The 19,869-nt window shown below is 40.4% G+C and overlaps 1 protein-coding gene across 11 annotated transcripts in view; it reads right to left on the bottom strand.

Annotated features, from left to right (window-relative positions):
* MAGI2 (membrane associated guanylate kinase, WW and PDZ domain containing 2) overlaps window positions 1-19,869 on the bottom strand; it is a 1,136,189-nt gene that overhangs the window by 648,229 nt on the left and 468,091 nt on the right. The window contains exon 1 of one of the 11 annotated variants that reach the window (XM_073619584.1): window positions 15,602-15,867. The exons of 9 other annotated variants lie outside the window; for them this stretch is intronic. The gene's annotated coding sequence lies outside the window, so the exon portion shown is untranslated. Of the gene's footprint in view, window positions 1-13,990; window positions 14,105-15,601; window positions 15,868-19,869 lie in introns of those variants that run through there. One more of the 11 variants, XM_073619585.1, reaches the window with a different exon arrangement.

The raw sequence follows: 19,869 nt of genomic DNA, 5'->3' as shown, positions 1-19,869 counted from the left end.
GAGCGGGAGAATTATCGTTTTATCTCTGGAGTTGATCCCCCTTTTAATGAATGCCAATATTCTGTTTGCTTTGTTAGCAGCAGCTTGGCATTGCCTGCCATTGCTGAGCCTATCATCTACTAGGACCCCCAGGTCCTTTTCCATCCTAGATTCCCCCAGAGGTTCTCCCCCCAGTGTATAGATTGCATTCATATTTTTGCCACCCAAATGCATTATTTTACATTTTTCTACATTGAACCTCATTTGCCATGTAGTCGCCCACCCCATTAATTTGTTCAGGTCTTTTTGCAAGGTTTCCACGTCCTGCGGAGAAGTTATTGCCCTGCTTAGCTTAGTATCGTCTGCAAATACAGAGATTGAACTGTTTATCCCATCCTCCAGATTGTTTATGAACAAATTAAATAGGATTAGTCCCAGCAAAGAACCCTGGGGAACCCCACTACCCACCCCTGACCATTCCGAGTACTCCCCATTTATCACCACACTCTGAACTCGCCCTTGTAGACAGTTTTCAATCCATGTACTCACCCTATGGTCCATGCCAATGGACCTTATTTTGTACAGTAAACGTTTATGGGGATAATCCCAATATTTCAGGCAATGTCAACACCTTACACAAATATATATAAAGAACATATGTGCACCCTTAAAAGCAGTATAAAAACATATGTCTAAGATTGCCAGCGATATCATATCATCACATTTACATAATTAAACTATATAAAAAATAAAAATAAAACAAATGTGCACCATCAACCCAGATGATAAGGGGTTAAACATATAGTCCAAGTGAGTGCAGACACTCCAATACTTATAAAGTAAGTAAATAATATTTGATTAGCATTTTTGCTAGGATTGTATACATTTAGTTAAGCACTGTCAGTTGTGTTTATATACTATATGTTGAATGTTACCATATCTGTTCAACAAACTCTACAGACCCAGTTTCCCTTTCAATGGACCTATGCACTCACATACCTTACTATAGCACTCATTGTGACCTACAACTTTTTTTTATAAAGCCAACAATCGCCCCCCGCCCCCCCCCGATTAAACATCTTAAGAACATCCTGGGACCATACCCATCCATATTGAGCCACAAGGAGGTTGGACGACCTTTACATCCCTTGCCCAGCTAATTGAATCATACTCTGGACAAGATGCACCTTTGTTGACCTTGTTTGATGTGCTGGATGTCCACCCCATCATCCGCCCTTCTCTTATTTGGATTCCCCCTTCCCTAGGCCCTAGAAATAAAATAAATAAAAACTGAAAAATGACAAAACAAATGACCAGTATGTGATATGTGTAAAAAGTCATTGTATGAGTAACTAGTCCATATATGACTGAGAAAAAAAAGTGACAGGTGCTCTTTAACCGTGCTTATCACAAATTCATGCTTGTACTGGTGCTTCACTTTGTGCTCCCCTTATGCTGCTGCACTCACCAAAGAGCTTTCCCCTCAAGGGGGTATCTCGCATTCACAGCTTACACTGCTATATAGCAGGACTCTGAGAGGCCCTCCACACAAAGCAATTGAAAATGTTTGTAACCTTGACCACACAGCTATTTCCCATATATTGTATACACAGCCAGGGACGTTGCTAGGTCTACAAAAGATCTGGGGCTAGAGCCCATTTCAGCAAAGTAAAGAAAGTCATTGGGTGGGTCGGTGCTGCAGTGGGGAGCCCAGTACATGAAGTGCTGGAATACCATGGAGGTAAGAGGATACCAGCCATAGGAAAGCCAGGCAGCAGCGCTGTAGGGAGGTGGCATGGGGCATCGGTGAAGGGGGGTCAGTATGGGGTTCGGAGCAGTGGGGGGATCTGTTATTGGAGTTAAATCTCCTGCAACTCACCTTGCATTGAATTTGTACAAGAACAACTGAGTGAAGTGTATGGAATGTTGGGGTTTTGTTATTAGATAAGATGGTAGTTAGTAATGTTATGTTTTATATGCCTGCTAGCCGGGGAATGCCCAACAGCTATGTTTTGTATCTACCCACTTCAAATCTCTAATAAAAATACATTTAAAAAAAAAAAATCTCCTGCAACTCCCTGCAGTGCTCCAAATCAGTGGTACGGGCGAGGAGCCAACAGCTGCAGAGAAGTCACAGGGCATCGGTGGTGGAGGAAAGGATGAGCATAAGCAAGGAGGGGGGACATCTGGAAGCACAGGTGGAGCAGCAGCAGCTCCTCCATGTGTGCAGTGTGTGTTAGATCACAGTGGCCGGTGCCCCCCCAGGGCCTGTAAACATGATTGATATGCCACTGACTATGCCGACCATACACATCCTATTTGGACTGTACACTGTGCCCACATGACATGCAGACACCATGCAATACAAGTCACACATAATCTATGCTCACAGCTCCCCATATACAAACATACACAGCCCAGGGGGAAGGTGCCAGGTACAGACCTCCTATGCCCACACTCCCAGCATCCAGCAGACGGCTGTGTAGCTGCACTGCATACTTATTCCATTGAGAAAAGTCTTGCCAGGGGTTACCCACCCTCATCCCCCCAGGTGCCCAGGTGCCCACATAAAAGGTACACAACACAAAGTTGCATCTCTCCATCCCTTACTTGTGGCACAGGGCAGAGCGATGCAGCCCAGTACAGTGACAGCAGCCATGTCCCAGGGCTCCCTTCCAGAGGTTCCCTGTGTACCTGGCTGGTCTCCACTTTGCTATGTGTGAGGCTCACACAGGAATGAGGATTGCACACTGCAATCTTCCACTGCGGCACTCAGCGGAGGGGGTGTGGCACAGCATCAGTGACTAGTACAAGGCTCCCCGCACAGCAGGTGGAAGATCTCCCCCTGCACACATGGTATGGCCGGATTTAGGCACAAGGTGGCTCGGGGAGGATCGAAGCCCGCATCGGGGACATGGCTGTAATATGTTGGGCTGCCGGGGGGGAGCTGACAGGGGGCCTGTTCTTTTTAGGCAGCTAGGATTAAAATAAGGTAGGGGACTGGAGCTGCAGCTCCAATAGCCTCTACAATAGTCTGGCCCTGGCTGCACCCCCTAGCGACGCCACTGTACACAGCCACTAAGCAAACTGTTTTCTAAAAGAGCTGCGCACAGGGGACATATAATAATGAGAAGCTGTTAGCTATTCTAAATGACATGCATTATAGGTTTTTCTCAACTTGACAGTCAAGGCTCAATTATTCCTCACCACTCAACATACTGCATAGTAATTGAAGCTCTAGACCTTGCTTTTTGAACCATGTCATTTATTCCTGACAGCTTCTAGGGGTTCCTCCGCTTCCTCTTTCTTTTTTGCTCTCTGCTTCTATGTTTCCTCTTTCTTTATCATCCCTCTACCTTTCTCCTACAGAGGGATTGATTCTTCGCCACTTCCCCTTGTTACTGTCAATACCTACAGTTCTATGATTGAGGGATAAACAATGTACATTGACTGTCAAATCCAGTTTTGCAACCATCTTCTAGCATCCTGTGATGTTACCCTATTAACATGAACTTATGCTTTGAGATATGTACTGGCTACCCTTTCCAGGCCACGCCAGAGCTTGTGAGCTCTTTCCTTAATTATGATAAGGCTCATATCTCATGCCCCAACATGTTTAACATTAAAGGAGAAGTAGGGCCAAAGCTTTTTGCCCTACTTCTCCTATAGATCACATAAGTGAAGTTTGTTCTGCACTCCTGTGACCCATTTTCAGCCATCAAGCCACCGCTCCGCTGACAGTCACTGCTCTGTGCTCAGAGCAGAGGGGAGAACTGAGTGATCAGCAGTGTTTGATCACTCAGTTCTCAGTGTAGAGGTGGCGGGGGGCCAGATGCCACACCAGATTGATGCTGCATCCACCTAAGTGAGTATAATTTTTTTTTTTTTTTTGGAACCCAAACTTCTCTTTTAATGTATTTGAATCTCTATTATCTCTCTGTGCATGACTTGTGGTCAGGTACTATGTTGCCCACTGGACCAAATTTGTCAGCTTCTTATCAATAAAAAGTTTGATAAACCAAAATTCAACAGGCTTCCCAATTGAAATTTTGTCCAGTTGTACCATTGTCAACATTCTGCATGCTAAAAAATGAAATATCAAGCAATGTTATTATGTAATGATATTACTCAAAAAAGCAAAAAGAAAATGTTTAAAAAGAAAGTGGAACTATGGGTGTAATTTAATTACCTGGTAATCCTGCTAATAGATCTATTATTTTTCAACTTACTGTTTGTTTCAACCTGTGGCCAGAGCAATCTTACATAAATTTATATTTTTAAGGCTAGGTTCACACATATGCGATGCGAGAACCCATGTGATCCAGCACAGGTTCCCGCATCGGAAAGGACTTGCAGGCAGTTCACACTGCCTTATGCAAACCACTGGGAGTGTCAATACAAAGTTAATGACACCCCCACATCCCTTTGCATATCACAAAGCAAATGGACAGTTCGGACATGAATCGAATCTCATGGCTGTGAACAGTCATGCAATCCGATTCTAGTGTGGACCAAAAAAGGGTACGCCACGACTTTGGTCTGAATGTGATGCAAATTGATCCATACAATCTGTATGGCTCAATTTGCATCTCATAGACATGCATGTGATTTGCACTGCAAAAGCTGACCATTGTAAGCATCCCTGTCAATGTGATATAGTTAGTTCACTCCTTGTAACTGCCACTTTTGCTGGACATCTTGGCCTGTTACAGGAAGTGGAAAATAAGGAATCTACTGGCTGGATAAGCAGGTAATAAACGGTTATGGGAAGATGCAGAGTAAAAACTGATGGTTAGAATTACACAACCTATTATGAGACAAAGAAATACAAGATATAGTTATCCTTTTTGTTATTTTACTAAACAATAAAATGTATTTACAAGACTTTTAAAATATCAAAATGACCAGCAAACAGTTTTATGACCATGTCATGCATTTATAATATGATCGGTATTGTAAAAAAAACAATAAAAGATTGAAAGTAAAAAGTGCCATGTTAATGCTACTGACAAACTGAATCATATATAATTCATGCTCATAGTTACACTTTCAATGAGCCTAATTTAACTATAAGGCTTAATGTACACGGGACATTTTACAATCTCTTCTGAACAATTTAACTTGACAGGTGGTAGCCGACGTTTAAAAGCGTCCGTTGTGCTGTGTTTACATGCCGCGTTTAGCCGTGTTTGCGCTTAGAAGTGTTTTTTTCAAATAGTCAAAAATGAAAGATGCCTGTAAACGAAATGCGGCTAAACGCAAGTTAGCACGTTTGCACGCGTTTAAAAGCTGTTACAGGCGTTTGGAATGCCTCTGAACATCCGTCCTGAACGTATTTTTTTGCGTTCCAAAAAATGCTTCTAAACTCAAATGCCTAGAAACAACTATAAATGACCCCGTGTACATATACTGATAAGATAACATAGAGGAGAGTTCAGGGGCAGTTGAAAAGCAGCAGTGTACATGAGGCCTAAAAATCAAATGTTTCCGCATAATATTTTCTTGAAGTCAACGGTCTCCTATGACTTACTATGAAAGTTACATCTAGAGAAGAATTCTGAGTACATAAGCTTCCTGCTTTCTAGACCCTACTCATGGGAAACCTGAATCTCTTAAATTGTAAGCTCTAATTAGCAGGGCCCTCTGATTCCTCTTGTACCAAATTGTAATGTAACTGTACTTTCTGCCTTCAATTTGTTAAGTGTTGCACAAACTGTTGGCGCTATATAAATCCTGTTATATATTAATAATAATATAATAATTGAAAGATAATGTTATACTCTATGCACAGGAGAGCCTGCAGTTTAGTTCACTAAAAAGCTGTATCAATACAACTTTATAAGGGCATTGGTTATTAGACATAATCTTCATCATCCAAGATAATACCTCCTGAGGAAGCTGAAGAATATCTCCTGAAGAAGCTTTAGAAAGCGAAACATGTCGAGAAAGTGGTATTAAGCTCTGTATCATATCTTCATTAGAATTGTTCTGTAAACATTTAATAGTGTGTTGCTTCATGTCTTTTTTAAAGATTTATTAATAAAATATATATTTTTTACTTTGTAACTTTTCATTTGCTATTGAGCACAAGAGGCCTGAAGTCCCTCTTTTTGTAATTTTCACTCTGCTGATAATGTTGGTGGTTCCTTGCCAAGCACCCCATGTTTCCATTTGCTAGCCCCTATTTCACTACAAGACAGAATAACAGGCATGCCACACTCCTGGATGTATGTCTAATAAAGAGGATTTTCCAGGCAAGAAAGCTCATGAAGAGAGCGAAGATTAGATAGACTGCATTTGACAGGTATGTGTATTGTCTATTCTCTACTAGGGGGATCTTTTTTACTTTCTAATTTAGCAACAGTGTCACTTCAAGAAAGGTAGGAAAGCATGCAAAAGAACCCCCACCCCTCCAAAAAAAAAAAGACTGTGATGGTTCCTCCCAGCTTTCATTCTATTAGATTAGAAATCTTCTTAGTGAGAAATTACCTTTACATCACGTAGACAATAAAACAGGTTTTAGTAACTTTAATATTGTATATCGTGTTTATGCATTAACTACTTCAGCCCCGGAAGGTTCACCCCCCCTTCCTGATCAGGTAATTCTTTGCTATATGGCACTGCTTTACTTTAACTGATAATTGCACGGTCGTGCGACGTTGTACCCAAATAAAATTCATGTGCTTTTTTTTCCCATAAATAGAACTTTCTTTTGGTGGTATGTGATCACCTCTGCGGTTTTTATTTTTTGCACTATAAACAAAAAAAGACAGACAATTTTGAAAAAAAAAAAACAAAACAATATTTATTACTTTCTGCTATAAAACATACCCAATACAAAAATGTAAAAAACCTAATTTCTTCATCAGTTTAGGTCAATATGTATTCTGCTACACATTTTTGGTAAAGAAAAATCCCAATAAGCGTATATTGATTGGTTTGCACAAAAGTTATAGCATCTTTAAACTATGGAATATTTTTATGGATTTTTTATTTATTTATTTTTACTAGTAATGGTGACAATCAGCGATTTTTAGTGGGACTGCGACGTTGCAGTGGACAAATCGGACACCTAACTGACACTTTTTGGGATCCAGTGACATTATTACAGTGATCAGTGCTAAAAAAAATGCACTGTCACTGTACTGATGACACTGGCAGGGAAGGGGTTAACATCAGGGGCAATCAAAGGGTTAAGTGTGTCCCTAGGGGGTGCTTTCTAACTGTGTATGGGGTGGTTTGACTGGTGAAAAACAGAGATCTTTGTTTCCTCTTAGCAGAGACACAAGATCTCCATTTTACCCCCTGGCAGAACGGCGATCTGCCTTGTTTACGATCTGCCTTGTTTACAGAACGATTGCAGAGTCCCAGTGGACATCGCATCCACCGAACCCACTGTGTCCAATCACAGCAGGAGCAGGTCGCCGGCAGCATACGAGTGCGCCCCAGACCCCGTGCAGGAAATCATGTAGAGGTACGTGATTTCATGCAGGAGGACTGCCCTGCCACAGTATATCTGCATGGGGCATTCTTAAAGTGGTTAACGTGGATGTAAACCCTCAGATATAACCAGTGAAGTGAATAGGTGCAAGTGATGCACAAAGATAAAACAAATCCTTCTACATAGGTTTTACTTTTTTATCTGCAGCCCTCTCTTCCCTACACCCATTCAAAAGGGCAGAACAGTGTTAAAACCCTTCTGCATCTGTGAGGAGCAGAGAGGAGGGGCGGAGAGCCTGCAGTTACAGTGTATGAGAGCTGACTGAAAGAAAGGAACACCCCCCTCCTCACAGTAGAAGGACAGTGTTCAGAAGACAAGTTGTACTTATCTCCCTCCTCGTCACAAATTTATCTCATGTGTTGGGAAAACTTCTCAGAAGTTAGACATGCTGATAGCAGAGGAACGAAGCACCAGAGAGAAACGCCGCTCAGAGCTTTGGAGAGATAAGTAAACACTATAGATATACAGTATGTGGTTTGCTCAATTTTCATGACTGAGGTTTACAACCACTTTAATAAAAAAGATTGTATATAAAAGATAAATACCTATAAAGAAAAGAGCCAAAGGGATTTGGTTGACATTGCTTGCCTTTTGAAACAGCCATTGGGATTCTGTATGAGTTTTAACTCCTTGTACGTACACACTTTATGTCTTATGTGATTTAATGCAAAAAAAAACAGCATATTAGATTGATATTTTTCACCTCTACACTTAATAGTTACATTTTGTTCTTATTCTTAGTATCAGCCTTGCTGTTTGTACCTTGGTCCAGTGACAACTGGTCCTCCAATTTCTCACCCTTGTTTCATTGGACGGGAAGTCAGAGACCACAATAAAAACCTAATGAACTCTAACCCTCTAACAGATTTTTACCTGCACGCTGCCATACTGATGTTCATAGCACAGTCACCTGATTGTCCAAACAGTGTCATATAATAAATTCTTTATCTAAGATAGATGCAAGGTTATGTACTTGGAATTGTTGTGGTTAGGTAGTAGCTGGAAGAAAACATGTGTTTCCAGTATTCTCTTCTGAGATCAGACAGCTGAAAAGGACAGCAACTGTAATACATTAGGCACCCCTTACACTAAGCCATGCTCAAGTCAAACTAAGTAAAAGCCAAATAAGGGGTGAGAATAAATGTTTCAAATGACTGAATAGGGAAAAAACCTGAGAGGAGATACCAGTCAAATGACATGTCAAAGCCTCTCCTCTAATTATGAATTGTTCTCTACTGTGTTATTAAGAAAACACTTCATGGGAGACTGCGGTCTCCATGTAATGGCCTCCATTTTATGAATGATGCTTAGGTGTAAACACTACACTATTCAGCAGATAGTGCTCTATGTTATGAATGGGGGCTGTAGATAATTACATTTTGTGCCAAAGTCTATTCATAATTAGTGCTCTTCAATGTGTTTTTAAGGACCATCCTTATTACTTTACAATACAAAAATCAGATTCAGACTTGCACTGACGAATTACAGTGAGAAAGTGAAAGACTGAATTTTATTTTCTGTTTTACAGACTGTGCTTAGAAAAAGACTGATAAAAGGTGCCTCTTCATTTCTAGCTATGATCATGGTTATTGAGCCATTAGTAGATATACCTGTAGTTATCTTACATTTTTAGAAATGATCAAACCAGAAGCCCTGCAATAGAAGTTAAAACCAAAATTTAAATAACTAATAAAAAATGGACTTGAACTTAAAAAGTAAAGATAAGCTATCCTATATAGCAGTGGTAAATTCTTGGTAATTTCTAATAATTAAATAAATAAAAAAGGGTATACTTATACAAAAACATTATGGGAAAGAAAAATATGTATTGAAATGCTGAAATGCTCTGGATAGGGCTGGGTGTCACTGAGGGGTATGAGCGTTAGAGAGGGGATTATGGGACACTGCAGCAGACTTGGTGGCCCTGTGGTGAATAAAGGTTCCGGAGAAGACGGGGGGCTCTGTGAGAAGAATTCTGAGGGTATGTATAGAGAGCACTTTGAAAAAATTGGAGGAAATGAAGAGGGCTGAGGGGCACTGGGGGGAGATTGGGGGAACTGTGGGAGTTTAAGGGATCTAAACAAACAAATACCCCTGTGCACACCACTGTAATAATACACCAAATAAAGTGCTGCTGCTGAAATCTAGGAGTGTGTCACTCACCCCCACGCTCCAAAAATGTTATGAAATTCAAAGTGATCCGGCGCTACACCTGTATATAAGTAAACAGACACTTACATACATGTAAAATGCAAATCCATAAAGTCTGTAACAAATTAACTATACAATCCCCCTATGAGGATAAAATTAATAGTCCAAAAAATTAAGTGAGTGAAAAAAACTGAAAACTATAGGATGACAAAAGTCCATGTGAGTGTGCTGTTCAATAAACAGTTATAATCTTCTAAACCATGCCTAATCTTAAGAGATCCTCACACCATGTGTAACCACCACTATTGGCCGCTCACTTCCTATATTGACCTATGGTTAGTAGGTCTAAAGGGGTTGTCCCTTTAAGGGCAATATCTGGATAGGATCTAATCCTCTTCTTGTCTCCTCCTGGTCTATTATCTCTCAATAATGCTCAGCAGATATCACAATTGGAAGCTTATAGATAAAACATATGGACCATCATAGCGTTTACCATAAAAACAACCACATTTATTTAAAAAACTTCATACAATAAACTCACATTTTGGAGTACACTAGATGCTGGTACACAACAGACAAGTAACACGTGTAAAAACCACCCAGCAGTGCTACTGCTGAAGGCTGCAACTTGTGGATGGATAGTTGGGACCCGTCCCCCCTAAGGCTTTAGTTTACCTCCCCATGTAATATCAAGTTCTTTCTGTGTTTTATTGCTGTGACATGTAGAGGAACATCCTACGTCGCCATCTCTGCCCCCCCTTATGTGTTACGTTACAAGCATGGCTACTTCAAAGGCTTATTTTTGCCTCTGAAAAAGCCACAAATGTGGCGTAATGAATAATAGTTTATGGGATTTGCAGCTGGCTGAAGTGTCTCAGGGGACTGTGTGTGTGTGTGTATGTGGGGGGGCACAGTGGGGGCTAACTGTCGCAGATTTTTTTTTACCCCTTTCCCCGTTCCTCCATTTACTTCAGATCTGCCTTCTGTACAAGCACCTGGTGGGAAGAGAGAATTAATTCTCTCTCTAGTCATGTGGTTATATGTCACATGGATGTCTCTTCCTGGCGGGCACCATACTGGTAGTGGGTCTAAAGCTGTGCTGTGTCAAGTGAGGCATTGATCTGCAATGCCCAGTGGTGGAGTGTTTAGTGATCCAGCACAGTGTGCCCACTGTCACTCTGTGGCCCTGCAGCTGTCCCATGAAAGTTCATTCCAATTGGGCCTTCCCACCAGCCATCGCGCCATCCATGGCCCGTTAGGAGGGAGGCCAAGGCCCAGTGTCCCAGAGCCACTGCTGAAGAGAACATATAGAAGTGTTAAGTGTGCCTAAACAGTACCCTAAAAGATTAACATTTTGGTTCTGAATTTCTCCTAAAAAAAATCAGTGCATTTCCTGTGTGTAGGCACTATTATGCTACTCAACTAGGCCAATAGCCTCACAACTGCATATCTGCAGGGCTACCAAAATGGAATGTCCTAACCTTAAATAGAAAATGTTACACTAGGTAAGGAATGCAGATGCTATTAAAAGGTACAGACAGTGTAATCCATATTTGCACAAAGCTAGTCATTAGTTTTATGCAGTGCTGCAACCAACTTGGTCATTCAGGCAATTTCTACATACCTAAATGACTACAACTTTATTTTTTAAAGTACACAAATTATATTACTATTAATAACTTTCCACTCTCAGGCCAGAAACTAAAATTCGGAGTAAGGACATTTCTCTCAATATTTAAACATTTACATCCATTTTAAAACTTTTAGCACTTAAAACATGTGTTATTCTTTTTAGCAGATTTATATATCCTACACAGTGTAATCCTAAGTGCTGCTAGGTTCTACTGACTCTAGGTATGTAGCTCATATGGTATAGCTGTTCTAAAAGCACTTTACTTACTGAATTAAATTCATACTTTTCTTGCAAAGAAATGAATGATCTTACATTATAAGAATTATATAGTCTTACATGAAGACTAGGTTATGGCATGCTTGAAAGCCATTTCTTTACCTTGGTGCTTCTTTTGGAAGGGTCATATACAAACAAATGGGGGTTGGTAGCAATAACATGACTTTTGATCATAGTACCTAACTGACCAGAATAAGCAGGATTCCCAATCTGTGAGCTCCATGACATCACATTGTTTTTACAGTTAAATTGTATGTAAGGATTTTTTTCTTTTACTTTTGACTAGGGAAAGGTTAAACATGTTTGACAGCTTTATTTGTTTTAGTGGTCATTACTACTAAGAGGGAAAATCCATACATTTTGAAATGCCATTAGTGCAAGCGGTAAGAGAAGAAGCTCCAATAAAAAAATACATTCTTGTGACAGCTCTCTAGGGTGGGAATTCCATTGACTTTGGAGAGATTTGCTCATTTCCTGTTGCTTCCCCAGGACAGGAAGCCAAGATAAAACTTACCAACAGGGCACAAGTTGAAAAAAAATAACCTGATAGAGAAGGGTTTAAACTCCTATCTAAAACAAACAAGCAAAAAAGTTTTGGCTTGGCATAAACTTTAGGTAAAGTGACCACAAAATACAATAACATTTATGGTAAAGGCATCGGACAGTGGTCCTTTAACAAGGCATGCCAGGCTCATTCACTGACAAATTGTACAAGTTATCATTTAGGTTTCTGGTTTATGTAGATAGGTACAGGTGGAAGTTTCCTTATTCCTCTCTACCACCATGTACTGTATCATGTTTGATCTTCTTCCTATTATTTCTAATATCCCTAAAAAAGTCAAATATATTAAGACAACAGATTTGACTGAGAATGGGTCTTATCTCATTTAAAGCCCAATAGTCTAAGCAAAATAGTCTAATCATTATCAAATTATTTGCAAATAATTTAAAAGTGTAACACCACTTTTCCAAGAAATGTTTTTAAAAAGGCAACACAGTGATACAATAAAGTTTATAATGTATTTGTTTATATTGTTCTCTTATACCTGCACAGGTTGTTGAAAAATTCACTGTGGTCAAAGAAAAAATTTGGAAGCCAAATTGTCAGTCCACAGATGACAAAGGAATTTTTTTATATAGACATATTGGAGTGGATTATCTGTAATGCTTAATTCGTGTTTATTGAATTTGGTAAATAAAGTGAAGCTATGCTCACTTTAGTCAACCAATTGTGTAATAGCAGATTTTTTGAAAATGTTACTTGTACATAACTGGGTATTCAGGATCACCTTTCTTTTTTTACCATCATTCATTTTGCTAAAAAAGTAGCCTCACCTCCATTAGTAAATCAACCCAAACTGATCTTTTGCCTAAAAACATGTCTGAAGGAAAATATGCCTTGTTGCCCATAGTCACTGATTAATACCCTTTACTCTTCAATGCTGCAATGAAATGGGAGAAAGAAGTCTTAAAAGTTGGCATGAGCATAGACAACTGTTCATCAGATATGTATTTAAGAGGCCTATTTTCCATGCTTGCATGGTTTCTACATGGTATCAAACAAATTGAATATTTCCCATTGGACACTGGATGGATGGACTGGATTTTAATTGATTTATTAAATGCCCATACCAACCTAATAAAACACTGGGGTGAACACTGTTTACAATGTTAATCTCCCTGCCAGCCTTAAAATGTTCAAATTGTCAAAAATGTGGAAAAATGTGTAGGTGCCCTTTAGGGCCATAATTACTGCAATAATTAAACAGTACTGTACCAGTATAGTCTAATATTTCAGAATACCATTTATCCTATAAAATCCTCCCTCTATTAAAATAAAATAAATTCAATACTCGAATGGCTTATACTAGCAAAATATGTCAGACAGACCACTCGAGATCATTATTACACAATAGAACCTCTAACCTGCATTGTTATTCTTCTGATGTTCTCGAACCGCATTGTCTTCTTTCCTTCTACATTTAGAAGGAACAAATGCATTGATTTCCCTACACAAAGCATTTAACACACTGAAGTGATATGCAGTTCATCAAAAGATCCTTATTTTTTTCTAAAAACATAATTATAATTGTACCCTTCCAATGGCACAATCTGCCTGGACTGTATTGCCTTTGAGTGCTGTGAAATAAACCATTATAGGTATTTAGCTCTTGACTCTTCCAAAATGATTGTATTCTCCTGTTTTAGAGGAGAGATGAAGGTGTAGAAATCTAAAGACAGTCAAAGACCCAAAATCAATATCTAGAAAAAGTATTGATGGCCTTAAGGTATTTCAAATTAACAGCAGCAGCCTGGATTTCAGAGTTCTATAAAAAGCAGCCTATTTATAAAAGAAATGTGCATAATAAGCATCAGTCAGTTTTATCATCGCTCTTTGCCAGCGTTAATCCCTTATCACACTCCAGCAAGTTGCTTTTAAGGCTTCTTACCTTTTGCTGAATATTCAAGCCAGCAGCTACCTCTGAATCAAGTCCCGTTGTCATTTCAGTGGCTGCAGAGCTAGAATGCAGACAGACAGGCTGCCCTCCCAAGCTATCACTGGTTCCTTTGCTCACAATGTTCCCAGACTCTATCGGACAGGTCTTTGATAAACTTAAATACTGCTATGAAACATGCTGTTTTGGCAAGTTGCTGACTCTCTATTTTATACTGGCAGACTGTCCTTTAGACACTACTGTATATGCAGGGTAGCAACACATCCCAAGCTGTAGCACTTTGATCCCATGCTTGGTTGAATAATATTGTAAAGAGTGTTCCAGGTTTTTGGTCACTCAGTATTTATCGCATATCTAATGTTAGGTGTATATTATTTAATGAAGAACAGGAACATGTTGCAGATTATTCTCTCTTTTGGCTACAGAGCAAAAGTGTTCAATAACACAAAAGCAGCCATGGTAGTGCCATCTCTTCACTGGACTTTAATTGAAGTAACCACAACTGCTAGTATCAAGGGATTTCATGTAGTGCACCAACATGAACCAAGAGTCACTCTGTAATTCTTTTATATTATGTATAACAATTCTTTGACAAAAAATACATCAAAAGAATAAAAAAAGGACCATATTCAACGATTTGTAACAGCCAATAAGCCATCCTCAGTAGATGCAGAGAAAAATGTCAGCACACAGTTGCTAGCTCATTGTCACACTGCATCTCAATCTGGCCAACTGGGACCCAGACATTTACCCCATATGCAAAAAGGTAATGCAGGAGATGTTCCGCTGACTGCAATGCATTTCTGTGCAAAGCATGTATATCTCACATTAATGATTTCACATCATTTTAACCCATACTTTGCTATTTAGAAAAAAAAAACACTATATCATAATAAGCAGTAAAGGGTCTCTGGACCCCAGTAAGTGCTATTAGAAACTGCAGTGGTTTGAACGCCTGGTTAAATAGGATTCTCATATCTGACTTAAATGCTTGCTCATGTGCTGTGCCATTCCTTAATGTCAATGTGAAGCGTGCTTCTCATGCCATTTAAATACCCTGATCTTAGGAGAAGCGGCATAAATGTACTGCTCTCTCACATCTCCAGCTTCCTGCACATTACAGGCATGTGCAGCATTTCTTTGTTATTTAGAGCTGATAACCTCTGCTATTAAGCAGAAAGCAGAAGGTTGAAATGGAGTAAGCCTTTACATAAAATCTAGCCAATTTGACAGAGATAAGTGCCTTGGTACACAGCACACCAGATCAAAACTACCAAAAGGTCCATATTTTTTCATTTCATCAAGAAGATTCTTCGAAGCAAAAACAAAACATTTGCAATGTACAGATTGCCATCCTCGACACAAAGGTAATTTTCAGCACAATTAGCCAGGATCATATAGAACAAGCTGCAAGCCTCTGCACAATCACCCTTCACAATAACCTATATGCCATATCTATTAGACCCAGAACCCATAGCCTTAAAACACCGTGTCCCATCAACCTGCTATGATAGTGGAATTTATAATGTGTGATCTACAAATAGCCTAGTACACAACAATGGATCCATGCATTGCAAAGAGCAGACATAAACAGTCATCACCTACCTTATTGTCATCCTCAGCCACTCCATCCTCTAGAATTCTTTAAGTCACCTGTACTGATCCAACCCATTTTCAGTGGGAGAGAAATAGATTTCTCCCTGATAGAATAAGCCTCAGCTGTGCTCAAATATGTATATTTTTCCAGCACGGATGCCTAGAATTTTCTGCACAAGCCAGACACAGGCACAAACTGCAGCTGAGCTCCTTTTCTCCCCTCCCTTTAAAAGATGAAGCGAGTGCTACCCTCAGTCTCTCCCTGCCTGTTCTTGCTGTCTCTCCTCTCTCCCCCCTCCCTCTCCAATCCAAACTCAGTGGAGCCCATTCAGGGTCATTTACATTTCTCAGCATGATGACCCCTATGCTGCTTGTAGGGTTCAGTGCAATGAAAGGGACAGACCAATAGGCTGCAGGTAGGATTATGGGATAAAAGGACAAGGATAATTAAAATGTAATATAAGATACTATTTAAAATATTTATGTTTAAGGGGGAAAAAAAGTTAAGAAACAAAAATAATAGCAGATTTCAATCAAAGAAAAAAAACGTTATTGTTAAAAAAATGTTCTTACATAGAAATCAATGTCAGAAAACATTGTAAGTATATTACCTGTGAAATGTACATTTTCTTTATACCAGATTGATTCAGGTGGGGGATGGGACTCACAATGGAGGATTTCCTCCAACCAAGGCTGACGTGAAGCTGCACATTTACCTCCTCCCCCCCCCCCCCCCCAGTTACCAGCTGCAGAAATCAGTATGATTTGAAAGATGATGACCTCTCTGACATCACCAAGGTTTGTCAGTATTAACTGAACAATAGATAAGACAACACTGAAAAAGGTATAGAATATATCGCTGCTTGATGTCATTGTTAACGTATATATTTATCAGTAAAATCATCTGTTCTGCCTTCTGTTTATTTTAACATATAAGCCAAGCTTTCTTAATATTCTTTGACAACAGCATGGAGATCCAATCTGCAAATGGAGGTGAGATGTATTTGGGAATATATAACGATTTAATAATTGCTCACAGCAACCAGATCCTGAGTTTCATATGATCAGTGGAGATTAAAGATTTAATGTAAAGCGCTGCGTAAACTGTTGGCCATTTGTCCAACATGAAAAATTTTAGACAGTGTACTATATGCACTAAATATTTTTGGTAACCCATCATGAGAGAAACATGGAGGCAGCATTTGCTGAGCTATCTTTCTGCAAATGCTAAATGCCTGGCTGGACCGCCAGTACTCTTGCTTTATACTTTGCTGGGTAGTGATTTAGAGGTCAGAAACCAGTTGATCAGCACAGCAGCCAGGCAACTAGCATTTTCTAAAGGAAGTCTTCATGTTAGGCCCTCTGTATCCCTCATGACAGGTTTACTTGAAGTGCAAGAAAAGCATAACTATATTCATAACCCCCCCCCCCCCACTTGTCATGCCTAACCTGTGTATAAAAGATCTGTGTACTTACCTCCATTTTTTAATCCACTTCAGTCAGGTCACATGATCCCACAGCTCCAGCTCCCCTGTGTAAGTGAGCGGCTGCTGCAGAGGAAAGATGCATGACTGAGGATGAGTTACTAAAACTGGAGAGTGCAAAATCTGGTGCAGCTCTGCATAGAAACCAATCATCTTCCAGGATTTTTGCCAAAGCTTATTTGAACAAGCTGAAGTTGGAAGCCGATTGGCTACCAAGAACAGCTGTACCAGATTTTGCACTCTCCAGGTTTAGTAAATCAACCCCACTGTGTATGACGTTACAGCTCCCGGAATTCAGAGCCAGTGTTAAGCGCTTCCTTACACAGACCTACAGGATCACATAACCAGACTAGAATGGATAAAAATAAGTAAGTATACAGATGTTTTTATTACAGATTAGGCAGGATAGGTTGGCAGAGGGGAAAGGAAAATGTTTAGGAGTACAGTTGGTTAGGCTACAGTTAGTTAGTCTTTGCTAACAATTTAACCATTTCCCATTCTAAATGGAGCTGTGGGATCATGTGACCTGACTGAAGTGGATTAAAAAATGGAGGTGAGTACACAGATCTTTTATACACAGGTTAGGCATGATAAGTGGGGGGGGGGGGGTATGAATATAGTTATGCTTTCTTGCATTTCAAGTAAACCTGTCATGAGGGATACAGAGGGGCTGACATGAAGACCTCCTTTAGAAAATGCTAGTTGCCTGGCTGCTATGCTGATGTCCCCCAGAATGGGCTGCCCGTGCGCACCCCCAGGGGCATGCAGCATGGCGATACACACTGCATAACCAACCGTGGTAAAGAGCATATGACGTATCATGTGATCAGCTGTGTTCAATCACAGCTGATCACAGTGTAAATAGTAAGTGCTGGTTATCGTCATTCCTGTCCTCGTCCTGACAGTGCATGAGGAGAGGAGAGCTGATAAGCGGCTTTCCTCAGTGGGGACATGTGTGCAGATAATCAGTGAAATTATTATCAGGCATCAGTGATGCCTGCCAGTGCCCACCAGTGAAGCCAATCAGTGCCCGTTAGTGATGCCAGTTAGTGCTCATCAGTGCTGCCTTTCAGTGCCCATCAGTGCCATCTATCAGTGCCACCTATCAGTGCCCATCAGTGCCGCCTATCCGTTCCCATAAGCGCTGCCTATCAGTGCCCATCAGGGCTGCATATCATTGCCACCCATCAGTGCCCATCAGTGATACACATCAGTGCTGCCTATCAGTGCCCATCAGTGCATATTAGTGTCTCCTCATCAGTGCTGCATATTAGTGCCTCCTCATCAGTGCTGCCTCATCAGTGCCCATCAGTGTCACCTCATCAGTACATCCTATCAGTGACAGCACATGAGGAGAGGAGAGCTGATAAGCGGCTTTTCCTCATTTTGGGATATGCACACAGATAAATGCAGCTTCATCAGTGATGCCTGCCAGTGCCCACCAGTGATGCCAATCAGTGCTCATTAGTGATGCCAAATTAGTGCTCATCAGCGCTGCCTTTCAGTGCCCATCAGTGTTGCATGTCAGTGCCCATCAGTGCCTCCTCATCAGTACAGCATATCAGTGCACATCAGCGCCACCTATCAGTGCTTATTATTGCCCATCAGTGCCGCCTATTAGTGCCCATAAGTGCCCTTAACTGCTGCCTGTCAGTGCCCATCTGTGCTGCCTATCAGTGCCCATCAGTGCTGCATATCAGTGCCACCTATCAGTGCCCATCAATTCTGCATATTAGTGCCTCCTCATCAGTGCTGCCTCATCAGTGGCCATCAGAGTAGACCCATCAGCGCACATCAGTGAAGAAGAAAAATTACTTATTTACATAATTTTATAACAGGAACTAAGAAAAATGATTTTTCCCACATTTTCTGTCTTTTTTCCTTTAGCAAAAAAATAAAAAACCCAGTGGTGATTAAATACCACCAAAAGACATCTCTATCTGGCTCAAAAAAATTATGACTTTTTTTTGGACCCAGTGTTGCATGACCGCGCAATTGTCATTCAAAGTGCAACAGAGCTGAAAGCTGGAAATTGGCAAGTGGTTAAGTTTAATTCTTTAGGTAAAAACCTGCACTTTTACCAAACCAGGTCAAAGCAACAAGTTCACTTAATTGTCCCCTGGCAAACTCTATGTATACTAATCTTTCTTTTGTCCCCCTGCCACTCTGTTCCCTGCTAAAGCAAAGAGAAAAGGTGATTTGCAATTTCAAATTATTCTAGTTGGAGCTTACAGAAGGTTAAAGACTCGGCCCTCAAGTGACCATGATAGCACTGCATTAAGAGAAAAATAGCTCCCTCATATCCAGAAGTAGTAGGTATTTCACTTCCTCTCTGGCAGAGAAATAGGGCAGTGGTTGAAAGAAGGTGATTTTAAAAAGCTGGGGGAGAGAACAATTAGGTAAACTTGTTTTTCTTCATAAAAGCAAAGCACGGGTTATCTAGAATCTTAGTGCCCACCAAACGCCCAGATACAGCATTAAAGAGATACTGGCTGTTGCCATGGGAGTTGTCTAAAACATTATATTACTAATGCAGGTGAACACCAGTCAAAAAAGTCAACAATTTTCAGCCATCAGGCCTTAATCATGGCTGCCTTGATTAAGGTAGTAACTCTGATGCACTTGTTCCATTAAAGAGACACTGTAAATTTGCCCATGCGGGACAAATTGACAGTGTCTCTACGAATCATCCTCCCACAACCAACGTATACTCACCTTGTCATTGCTTCCCCACTGCTTGTTCCTCCATTACAACTGACAACATTACCTCACACTTTTGGGTATAGGGGAGCA

Source organism: Aquarana catesbeiana, linkage group LG03 (assembly GCF_042186555.1).
Source record: "Aquarana catesbeiana isolate 2022-GZ linkage group LG03, ASM4218655v1, whole genome shotgun sequence".
Classification (NCBI taxonomy): Eukaryota; Metazoa; Chordata; class Amphibia; order Anura; family Ranidae; genus Aquarana; species Aquarana catesbeiana.
Note: the sequence above shows the minus strand (reverse complement) of the source record. Positions and strands in the feature narration are given on the sequence as shown.